General features: G+C 48.0%; 1 protein-coding gene across 2 annotated transcripts in view; it reads right to left on the minus strand.

The window, feature by feature from the left end:
* Positions 1-13116, minus strand: part of LOC137523120 (phospholipase A2 inhibitor NAI-like) — a 45481-nt gene that overhangs the window by 18869 nt on the left and 13496 nt on the right. The gene's annotated exons all lie outside the window — the stretch shown is intronic.

Raw genomic sequence — 13116 nt, forward strand, 5'->3', positions numbered from 1 at the left:
ACTGCGCATGAGGAATAACATATATCGGTATCTATCACTGCGCATGAGGAATAACATATATCGGTACCTATCACTGCGCATGAGGAATAACATATATCGGTATCTATCACTGCGCATGAGGAATAACATATATCGGTATCTATCACTGCGCATGAGGAATACCGTATATCGGCATCTATCACTGCGCATGAGGAATAACGTGTATCGGTATCTATCACTGCGCATGAGTAATAACATATATGGGTATCTATCACTGCGCATGAGGAATAACGTACATCGGTATCTCTCACTGCACATGGGGAATAACGTGTATCGGTATCTATCACTGCACATGAGGAATAACGTATATCGGTATCTATCACTGCACATGAGGAATACCGTATATCGGTATCTATCACTGCGCATGAGGAATAACGTATATCGGTATCTATCACTGCGCATGAGGAATAACGTATATCGGTATCTATCACTGCGCATGAGGAATAACATATATCGGTATCTATGACTGCGCATGAGGAATAACATATATCGGTATCTATCACTGCGCATGAGGAGTAACGTGCATCGGTATCTATCACTGCGCATGAGGAATAACGTGTATCGGTATTTATCACTGCACATGAGGAATAACGTATATCGGTATCTATCACTGCGTATGAGGAATAACGTATATCAGTATCTATCACTGCACATGAGGAATAACGTGTATCGGTATCTATAACTGCGCATAAGGAATAACATATATCGGTACCTATCACTGCACATGAGGAATAACGTACATCAGTATCTATCACTGCGCATGAGGAATAACGTATATCGGTATCTATCACTGCGCATGAGGAATAACGTATATCGGCATCTATCACTGCGCAAGAGGAATAACGTGTACTGGTATATATCACTGCGCATGAGGAATAACATATCAGTATCTATCACTGCGCATGAGGAATAACGTACATCAGTATCTATCACTGCGCATGAGGAATAACGTACATCAGTATCTATCACTGCGCATGAGGAATAACGTGTATCGGTATCTATAACTGCGCATAAGGAATAACATATATCGGTATCTATCACTGCACATGAGGAATAACGTACATCAGTATCTATCACTGCGCATGAGGAATAACGTGTATCGGTATCTATAACTGCGCATAAGGAATAACATATATCGGTATCTATCACTGCGCATGAGGAATAACATATATCAGTATCTATCACTGCGCATGAGGAGTAACGTATATCGGTATCTATCACTGCACATGAGGAATAACGTACATCAGTATCTATCACTGCGCATGAGGAATAACGTATATCGGCATCTATCACTGCGCATGAGGAATAACGTGTATCGGTATCTATCACTGCGCATGAGGAATAACATATATCGGTATCTATCACTGCGCATGAGGAATAACTTGTATCAGTATCTATCACTGCACATGAGGAATAACGTACATCGGTATCTCTCACTGCACATGAGGAATAACGTATATCAGTATCGATCACTGCGTATGAGGAATAACGTACATCGGTATCTCTCACTGCACATGGGGAATAACGTGTATCAGTATTTATCACTGCACATGAGGAATAACGTGTATCAGTATCTATCACTGTGCTTGAGGAATAACATATATCGGTACCTATCACTGTACATGAGGAATAATGTACATCAGTATCTATCACTGCGCATGAGGAATAACGTATATCGGTATCTATCACTGCGCATGAGGAATAACGTGTATCGGTATCTATCACTGCGCATGAGGAATAACATACATCAGTATCTATCACTGCGCATGAGGAATAACGTATATCGGTATCTATCACCGCGCATGAGGAATAACGTATATCGGCATCTATCACTGCGCATGAGGAATAACGTGTATCGGCATCTATCACTGCGCATGAGGAATAACGTGTATCGGTATCTATCACTGCGCATGAGGAATAACGTATATCGGTATCTATCACTGCGCATGAGGAGTAACGTATATCGGTATCTATCACTGCACATGAGGAATAACGTACATCGGTATCTATCACTGCGTATGAGGAATAACGAACATCGGTATCTCTCACTGCACATGGGGAATAACATATATCGGTATCTATCACTGCACATGAGGAATAACGTATATCAGTATCTATCACTGCGTATGAGGAATAACGAACATCGGTATCTCTCACTGCACATGGGGAATAACGTATATCGGTATCTATCACTGCACATGAGGAATAACGTGTATCAGTATCTATCACTGTGCATGAGGAATAACGTATATCGGTATCTATCACTGCGCAAGAGGAATAACGTATATCGGCATCTATCACTGCGCATGAGGAATAACGTGTATCGGTATCTATCACTGCGCATGAGGAATAACATATATCGGTACCTATCACTGCACATGAGGAATAACGTACATCAGTATCTATCACTGCGCATGAGGAATAACGTACATCAGTATCTATCACTGCGCATGAGGAATAACGTATATCGGTATCTATCACTGTGCATGAGGAATAACGTATATCGGTATCTCTCACTGCGCATGAGGAATAACGTATATCGGCATCTATCACTGCGCATGAGGAATAACGTGTATCGGCATCTATCACTGCGCATGAGGAATAACGTATATCGGTATCTATCACTGCGCATGAGGAATAACGTATATCGGTATCTATCACTGCGCATGAGGAATAACATATATCGGTACCTATCACTGCACATGAGGAATAACGTACATCAGTATCTATCACTGCGCATGAGGAATAACGTATATCGGTATCTATCACTGTGCATGAGGAATAACGTATATCGGTATCTCTCACTGCGCATGAGGAATAACGTATATCGGCATCTATCACTGCGCATGAGGAATAACGTATATCGGTATCTATCACTGCACATGAGGAATAACGTATATCGGTATCTATCACTGCGCATGAGGAGTAACGTATATCATCAGGGATGGTCATAGTCAGCCAACTTTGCTACGCTGGAAATACGCGTAGTTTTACGCAATTACGCTTTGCCAAACTACGGCTTCGAAAACAAATATTCGCTTCGTATGCATTTCGTAGAATACGCGTTAAAATACGCAATTACGCGTAGTGTGAAGCGCAGTGTATGCGGATACTTATGCCTGTATGCAGAAAATTGTACGTATTAATTTCTGTATAAATGCATATACTGGGAATCCTTCTATGCGTACATTCCCCTTTCCAATGCGCAAATTTGTATGCAGACAATCGTATGCGGAAAATTAGACGCGAGTAACGCATTCGTAGTTCACTACGCAATACACATTTTAACTACGCATAGTGGGCGTAAGCTATGCGTAGCGGTACTCGCTATGCGTAAATTCGTAAGCGTAGGTTTGAAACTTCGCCTATGAACTACGATGCGTAGATGCGAACTACGATGCGTAAATTCGCACTGGCGTAGTTTCTGCTCATCCCTGGTATCTATCACTGCGCGTGAGGAATAACGTATATCGGTATCTATCACTGCGCATGAGGAGTAACGTATATCGGTATCTATCACTGCGCATGAGGAATAACATATATCGGTATCTATCACTGCACATGAGGAGTAACGTACATCGGTATATTTCACTGCACATGAGGAATAACATATATCGGTATCTATCACTGCACATGAGGAATAACGTATATCGGTATCTATCACTGCGCATGAGGAATAACATATATCGGTATCTATCACTGCGCATGAGGAATAACATATATCGGTATCCATCACTGCACATGAGGAATAACGTATATCGGTATCTATCACTGAGCATGAGGAGTAACGTATATCGGTATCTATTACTGCACATGAGGAATAACGTATATCGGCATCTATCACTGCGCATGAGGAGTAACGTATATCGGTATCTATCACTGCGCATGAGGAATAACGTATATCGGTATCTATCACTGCGCATGAGGAATAACGTATATCGGTATCTATCACTGCGCATGAGGACTAACGTATATCGGTATCTATCACTGCGCATGAGGAGTAACGTATATCGGTATCTATCACTGCGCATGAGGAATAACGTATATTAGTATCTATCACTGCGCATGAGGAATAACGTATATCGGTATCTATCACTGCGCATGAGGAGTAACGTATATCGGTATCTATCACTGCGCATGAGGACTAACGTATATCGGTATCTATCACTGTGCATGAGGAATAACGTATATCGGTATCTATCACTGCACATGAGGACTAACGTATATCAGTATCTAGCACTAAACATGAGGAATAACGTATATCGGTATCTATCACTGCGCATGAGGAGTAACGTATATCGGTATCTATCACTGCACATGAGGACTAACGTATATCGGTATCTATCACTAAACATGAGGAATAACGTGTATCGGTATCTATCACTGCACATGAGGACTAACGTATATCGGTATCTATCACTGCACATGAGGACTAACGTATATCGGTATCTATCACTAAACATGAGGAATAACGTATATCGGTATCTATCACTGCGCATGAGGAATAACGTGTATCGGTATCTATCACTAAACATGAGAAATAACGTATATCGGTATCTATCACTGCGCATGAGGAATAACGTATATCGGTATCTATCACTGCACATGAGGAATAACGTATATCGGTATCTATCACTGCGCATGAGGAATAACGTATATCGGTATCTATCACTGCACATGAGGAATAACGTATATCGGTATCTATCACTGCGCATGAGGAATAACGTACATCGGTATCTCTCACTGCACATGGGGAATAACGTATATCGGTATCGATCACTGCACATGGGGAATAACGTGTATCGGTATCTATCACTGCACATGGGGAATAACGTACATCAGTATCTATCACTGTGCATGAGGACTAGAGTTGGGCCGAACGGTTTGCCTGCGAACGGTTCCATGCGAACTTCAGTGGTTCGCGTTCGCGTCCCGCAGGCGAACCTTTACGGAAGTTCGGTTCGCCCCATAATGCACATGGAGGGTCAACTTTGACCCTCTACATCACAGTCAGCAGGCCCAGTGTAGCCAATTAGGCTACACTAGCCCCTGGAGCCCCACCCCCCCTTATATAAGGCAGGCAGCGGCGGCCATTACGGCCACTCGTGTGCCTGCATTAGTCAGAGTAGGGCGAGCTGCTGCAGACTGTCTCTCAGGGAAAGATTAGTTAGGCTTAGCTTGTTCCTGTCTGGCTGCATACCTGTTCTGTGAACCCACCACTGCATACCTGTGCTGTGAACCCACCACTGCATACCTGTGCTGTGAACCCACCACTGCATACCTGTTCTGTTCAGTGGACCCGCCACTGTATACCTGTTCATTGAACCCACCACTGCATACCTGTGCTGTGAACCCACCACTGCATACCTGTGCTGTGAACCCACCACTGCATACCTGTTCTGTTCAGTGGACCCGCCACTGCATACCTGTTCTGTTTAGTGAACCGCCACTGTATACCTGTTCTGTTTAGTGAACCCGCCACTGCATACCTGTTCTGTTCAGTGGACCCACCGCATCAGTGCGCATACCTGTGCAGTTAAGTGAACCCGCCACTGCATACCTGTTCTGTTCAGTGGACCCGCCACTGCATACCTGTTCTGTTTAGTGAACCTGCCACTGCATACCTGTTCTGTTCAGTGAACCCACCGCATCAGTGCGCATACCTGTGCAGTTAAGTGAACCCGCCACTGCATACCTGTTCTGTTCAGTGAACCGCCACTGTATACCTGTTCTGTTTAGTGAACCCGCCACTGCATACCTGTTCTGTTCAGTGGACCCGCCACTGCATACCTGTTCTGTTCAGTGAACCCACCGCATCAGTGCGCATACCTGTGCAGTTAAGTGAACCCGCCACTGCATACCTGTTCTGTTCAGTGGACCCGCCACTGCATACCTGTTCTGTTTAGTGAACCGCCACTGTATACCTGTTCTGTTTAGTGAACCCGCCACTGCATACCTGTTCTGTTCAGTGAACCCACCGCATCAGTGCGCATACCTGTGCAGTTAAGTGAACCCACCTACCTACGTGAGTGCACGCAGTGTGATATACCACTCCGTGCATACCCGATATGGACAAAACAGGTAGAGGAAGAGGTAGTGGCAAAGCCAGAGGAAGGCCACCCGGCAGGTCTGCGCGAGGTCGTGTAAATGTAATTTCGTGTGGACCTGGCCCACAGTACAGTGCTCGGAAGAAGGCACGTCCCATCACCTCCCAAGATTGTCAGGACGTGGTTGAGTATTTAGCGACACAGAACACCTCATCTTGCTCAGCCACCAGTGCTACTACTAGCACCACTTCCGCTGCATTTGACACTTCGCAAGAATTATTTAGTGGTGAAATCACTGATGCACAGCCATTGTTGTTACAGCCAGATGAATTTTCACCAGCTCATATGTCTGAGTTACGCGGCAACATTATGGATGTAACGTGTAAGGAGGATGAAGGACCTACTGATGTTGGTGCATGTTTGGATTTGTCTGAGGCAAGCGAAGCTGGGCAGGATGATTACGATGATGACGATGATAGGGATCCTCTGTATGTACCCAATAGAGGAGATGAAGAGGGGGACAGTTCAGAGGGGGAGTCAGAGAGTAGGAGGAGGAGAGAAGTTGCTGAAAGAAGCTGGGGCAGCTCTTCGTCAGAAACAGCTGGTGGCAGTGTCCGGCACCATGTATTGCCACCTATGTACAGCCAGCCAACTTGCCCTTCAGCATCAGCTGCTGAGGTCCCCATAGTGCCCACATCCCAGGGTGGCTCAGCGGTGTGGAAATTTTTTAATGTGTGTGCCTCAGATCGGACCAAAGCCATCTGTTCGCTCTGCCAACAAAAATTGAGCCGTGGAAAGGCCAACAGTCACGTAGGGACAAGTGCCTTACGAAGGCACCTGGAGAAAAGGCACAAACAGCAATGGGATGGCCACCTGAGCAAAAGCAGCAGCAGCACACAAAAGCAAAGCCACCCTCCTTCTCCTCTTCCTCCTCCATCAGGTGCATTATCTTCTTCTGCCGCTTTCTCCCTTCCACCTTCACAGGCACCCTCCTTCACTCCGCCTCTGCCCTTGAGCGGTTCCTGCTCCTCTGCCCACAGCAGCAGTCAGGTGTCCGTGAAGGAAATGTTTGAGCAGAAGAAGCCAATTTCGGCCAGTCACCCCCTTGCTCGGCGTCTGACAGCTGGCGTGGCGGAACTGTTAGCTCGGCAGCTGTTACCATACCGGCTGGTGGACTCTGAGGCCTTCCGTAAATTTGTGGCCATCGGAACACCGCAGTGGAAGATGCCAGGCCGCACTTATTTTTCGAGAAAGGCCATACCCCAACTGCACCGTGAAGTTGAGAGGCAAGTGGTGTCATCTCTTGCGAAGAGCGTTGGGTCAAGGGTACACCTGACCACGGATGCCTGGTCTGCCAAGCACGGGCAGGGCCGCTACATTACCTACACAGCCCATTGGGTGAACCTGGTGGTGAACGATGGCAAGCAGGGCGCAGCGGACCAAATTGTGACACCTCCACGGCTTGCAGGCAGGCCTCCTGCCACCTCCTCTCCTCCTGCTACATGCTCTTCGCTGTCCTCCTCCTCCTTGGCTGAGTGGCAGTTCTCCTCTCCAGCTACACAGCCCCAGCTCCGCAGGGCCTATGCTGCATGCCAGGTACGACGGTGTCACGCCATCTTAGACATGGCTTGTCTCAAAGCGGAGAGTCACACTGGAGCAGCTCTCCTGGCTGCTCTTAAGAAACAGGTGGATGAGTGGCTGACCCCGCACCACCTGGAGATAGGCAACGTGGTGTGCGACAACGGCAGCAATCTGCTTGCCGCTTTGCATATGGGGAAGCTGACACACATACCCTGCATGGCACATGTCATGAATCTAGTGGTTCAAAGATTTGTGGCAAAGTACCCTGGCTTAGCGAATGTCCTGAAGCAGGCCAGGAAGTTCTGTGGGCATTTGAGGCGGTCTTACACAGCCATGGCACGCTTTGCGGAAATTCAGCGCAAAAACAACATGCCGGTGAGACGCCTCATTTGCGATAGCCCGACTCGCTGGAACTCGACCCTGCTCATGTTCTCCCGCCTGCTAGAACAGAAGAAGACCCACTACCTCTACAACTACAGTAGAATGAAACAGTCTGGGAAGATGGGGATGTTCTGGCCCGACAACTGGACACTGCTCATGCGGCCGTTTGAGGAGGTGACCAACCTGGTGAGCCGCAGTGAGGGCACCATCAGCGACTTAATTCCCTACGCTTACTTCTTGGAGCGTGCTGTGCGTAGAGTGGCGGATGAAGCTGTGAATGAGCGTGACCAGGAACCGTTACGGCAGGAACAGGTATGGGACCAATTTTCATCAGACCCAGCTGTTTCCTCAACACCTGCGGCAGCACAGAGGGGGGAGGAGGAGGAAGAAGAGAAGTCGTGTGCAGAAGACGAATCAGACTCAGAGGATGATGAGCAAGGTGTTTCTTTGGGGGAGGAGGAGGAGGAGGGGACAGCGGCAGGAGAACAACCTCAGCAGGCATCGCAAGGGGCTTGTGCTGCTCAACCTTCCCGTGGTATTGTTCGCGGCTGGGGGGAGGAGGTTGACTTACCTGACGTCACTGAGGAAGAGCAAGAGGAGATGGAGGGTACTGGATCCGACTTTGTGCAGATGTCGTCTTTTATGCTGTCCTGCCTGTTGAGGGACCCCCGTATAAAAAACCTCAAGGGGAATGAGCTGTACTGGGTGGCCACACTACTAGACCCTCGGTACAGGCACAAAGTGGCGGACCTGTTACCAACTCACCGGAAGGTGGAAAGGATGCAGCACATGCAGAACCAGCTGTCAACTATGCTTTACAATGCCTTTAAGGGTGATGTGACGGCACAACGCCAGCAAGGTACCACTGCCACTAATCCTCCTCCCGTGTCCACGCAGTCAAAGACAGGACGCTCCAGCGATCTCATGGTGATGTCGGACATGCGGACGTTCTTTAGTCCAACGCCTCGCCGTAGCCCTTCCGGACAGGGCCGGCCTTAGGTTTCACAGCGCCCTGAGCGAAACCTGAATTTGGTGCCCCCCCCCCCCCTTCATCCTACACACACACGCACAGTACACACAAACACACACACTTTGCACCATGCATTATAGCCACGGTCTGTCTCCCCCCCCCAAAAAAAAAAATGCCCTCAGACTCAGTATAGGCAGGTAACCAGCTATAGGTGCATAGGATCTTATGTTTAGGTGTCCTAAATATAGGTAGCCAAGCATAGGTGCCCCCAGTATAGGACGTTAGCTATAGGTCCCCCCCATACGTAGCCAGGCATAGGTGCCTTCAGTATAGGTAGCCAGCTATAGGTGCCCCCAGTATAGGAAATCAGGTGTAGGTGCCCTCAATATAGGTAGCCAAGCATAGGTGCCTCCAGTATAGGTAGCCAGGCATAGGTGCCCTCAGTATAGGTAGCCAGCTATAGGTGCCCTCAGTATAGGTAGCCAGCTATAGGTGCCCTCAGTATAGGTAGCCAGCTATAGGTGCCCCCAGTATATGAAGTCAGGTGTAGGCCCCCTCTGTATAGGTAGCCAGGCGTAGGTGCCCTCAGTAGTATAGGTAGCCAGGCGTAGGTGCCCTCACTATAGGTAGCCAGGCGTAGGTGCCCTCAGTAGTATAGGTAGCCAGGCGTAGGTGCCCTCAGTCGTATAGGTAGCCAAGTGTAGGTGCCGTCAGTAGTATAGGTAGCCAGGCGTAGGTGCCCTCAGTAGTATAGGTAGCCAGGCGTAGGTGCCCTCAGTAGTATAGGTAGCCAGGCGTAGGTGCCCTCAGTAGTATAGGTAGCCAGGTGTAGGTGCCCTCAGTAGTATAGGTAGCCAGGCGTAGGTGCCCTCAGTAGTATAGGTAGCCAGGCGTAGCTGCCCTCACTATAGGTAGCCAGGTGTAGGTAGTCAGGTCAAAGGTCGGCCATGGCTAGTATAGTTGCCCCCAGTCCCCCCCTTCTGCGCTCCCCCCTCCAGATAGTTTCAGGTATAGCAGGCTGAGGCGGGGAATTTACTCACCTGTTATCCGTGTTCCAGGCTTCCAGCGCCGACGTCACTCTTCTTTCCCTGCTTCTCCCCGCCTCCTCTCCGTCTGTAAATAGAGTGGGACCACAAGAAAATGGCCGCCGATGTCCGCATTTGTGGACATCGGCGGCCATTTTCTTGTAGTCTCCCTCTAATTACAGAGAGACGGCGGGGAGAGACAGAGCGGGCGGCGGAGCAGCGACACTGTACTGTGCGCGGCATGCCGCCCGTGCGCCCTTGCAAGCTGGCGCCCTGAGCGACCGCTCCGGTCGTTTAGGTCAAAGGCCGGCCATGCTTCCGGATCCACCCTCCACCAACGCCTGGAACGGCAGGTAGCCGACTACCTGGCCTTAAGTGTGGATGTAGACACTGCTGTGAACAGCGATGAGGAACCCTTGAACTACTGGGTGCGCAGGCTTGACCTGTGGCCAGAACTGTCCCAATTTGCCATCCAACTTCTCTCCTGCCCTGCCGCAAGCGTCCTCTCAGAAAGGACCTTCAGCGCAGCTGGAGGCATTGTCACAGAGAAGAGAAGTCGCCTAAGTCACAAAAGTGTTAAGTACCTCACCTTTATCAAAATGAATGAGGCATGGATCCCGGAGGGCTGCTGCCCGCCCCAAGACTAAGTCAGTCCCCGCACATACAGCATCTCTGCCTGCACGCCGTGTGACTGGCTGCCTGGCCTGCCCCAAGAAGACTAAGTCGCTCCCAGTCCCTCCACACAGCATGTCTGCCTGCAGGCCGCTTGACTACCTTCTCCGCCACCACCAACAGGGTCCGGGACTCCAGGCGGATTGCTGAATTTTTTAGGCCGCTGCTAGCAGCGGCCGCTGTAATAATTTTTCGGGTGCGTGTACATGACTGCCTAATTTTTCTGGCTGCACTGCGGGCAGCTGCAACAACAAAAGAAAAGGCATGTACATGCGCCCATTCCCCTTCGTGATCATTACCTTGCCGTGGTGAAGGGGCTTGCGTATCACAATGGAGCAATGACCGGCGCCTAGATGAGTGTCTCGGGGGGCACACCCACGATAATAAGGTCGTTGCCTCATTGTGGTCAGACCAAATTTGATCAGCTGGACAGTCACTGTTCTGTCATTCAGCTACATCAGCCAGGTGACCATATGGGCTGTAAAGCCACCAAAACCTGCACTCTCGCCATGGTGCGCACCAGTAAAGCACGGCCGTCACTACACAAACAGCTGTTTGCGGTGCGTTACACGATGAGTTTGGTGTGTCAGTGTGAAGCAGTACCTTAATTACACTACCTGATTGATGTATACACATGCAAGATGTTTGAAAGCACTTTAGGCCTGTCATTTAGCATTCAATGTGATTTCTGCCCTTAAAACGCTGCTTTGCGTCAAATCCAGATTTTTCCCGGGGACTTTTGGCATGTATCCCACTCCGCCATCCCCCCCTCCAGGTGTTAGACCCCTTGAAACATCTTTTCCATCACTTTTGTGGCCAGCATAATTATTTTTTTTTTCAAAGTTCGCATCCCCATTGAAGTCTATTGCGGTTCGCGAACTTTAACGCGAACCGAACCTTTTGCGAAAGTTCGCGAACCCGGTTCGCGAACCGAAAATCGGAGGTTCGGCCCAACACTAATGAGGACTAACGTATATCGGTATCTATCACTGCACATGGGGAATAACATATATCGGTATCTATCACTGCGCATGAGGAATAACGTATATCGGTATCTATCACTGCGCATGAGGAATAACGTACATCGGTATCGATCACTGCACATGAGCAATAACGTATATCGGTATCTATCACTGCGCATGAGGAATAACCTATATCGGTATCAATCACTGCACATGAGGAATAACGTAGATCGGTATCTATCAGTCGCTGCACATGAGGAATAACGTATATCGGTATCTATCACTGCGCATGAGGAATAACGTACATCGGTATATTTCACTGCGCATGAGGAATAACGTGTATCGGTATCTATCACTGCGCATGAGGAATAACGTATATCGGTATCTATCACTGCGCATGAGGAATAACGTGTATCGGTATCTATCACTGCGCATGAGGAACAACGTGTATCGGTATCTATCACTGCGCATGAGGAATAACGTGTATCGGTATCTATCACTGCGCATGAGGAATAACGTATATTAGTATCTATCACTGCGCATGAGGAATAACGTGTATCGGTATCTATCACTGCGCATGAGGAATAACGTGTATCGGTATCTATCACTGCGCATGAGGACTAACGTATATCGGTATCTATCACTGCGCATGAGGAATAACGTATATCGGTATCTATCACTGCGCATGAGGAATAACGTGTATCGGTATCTATCACTGCGCATGAGGACTAACGTATATCGGTATCTATCACTGCGCATGAGGAATAACATATATCGGTATCTATCACTGCGTATGAGGAATAACGTATATCGGTATCTATCACTGCACATGAGGAATAACGTGTATCGGTATCTATCACTGCGCATGAGGAATAACGTATATCGGTATCTATCACTGCGCATGAGGAATAACGTGTATCGGTATCTATCACTGCGCATGAGGAATAACGTATATCGGTGTCGATCACTGCACATGAGGAATAACGTGTATCGGTATCTATCACTGCGCATGAGGAATAACGTGTATCGGTATCTATCACTGCGCATGAGGAATAACGTATATCGGTATCTATCACTGCGCATGAGGAATAACGTATATCGGTATCTATCACTGCGCATGAGGAATAACGTATATTAGTATCTATCACTAAACATGAGGAGTAACGTATATCGGTATCTATCACTGCGCATGAGGAATAACGTATATTAGTATCTATCACTGCGCATGAGGAATAACGTATATCAGTATCTATCACTGTGCATGAGGAATAACGTATATCAGTATCTATCACTGAACATGAGGAATAACGTATATCGGTATCTATCACAGCACATGAGGAATAACGTATATCAGTATCTATCACTGCGCATGAGGAATAACGTATATCGGTATCTCTCACTGCACATGGGGAATAACGTGTATTGGTATCTATCACTGC

Source organism: Hyperolius riggenbachi, chromosome 6 (genome assembly GCF_040937935.1).
Source record: "Hyperolius riggenbachi isolate aHypRig1 chromosome 6, aHypRig1.pri, whole genome shotgun sequence".
Taxonomy (NCBI): domain Eukaryota; kingdom Metazoa; phylum Chordata; class Amphibia; order Anura; family Hyperoliidae; genus Hyperolius; species Hyperolius riggenbachi.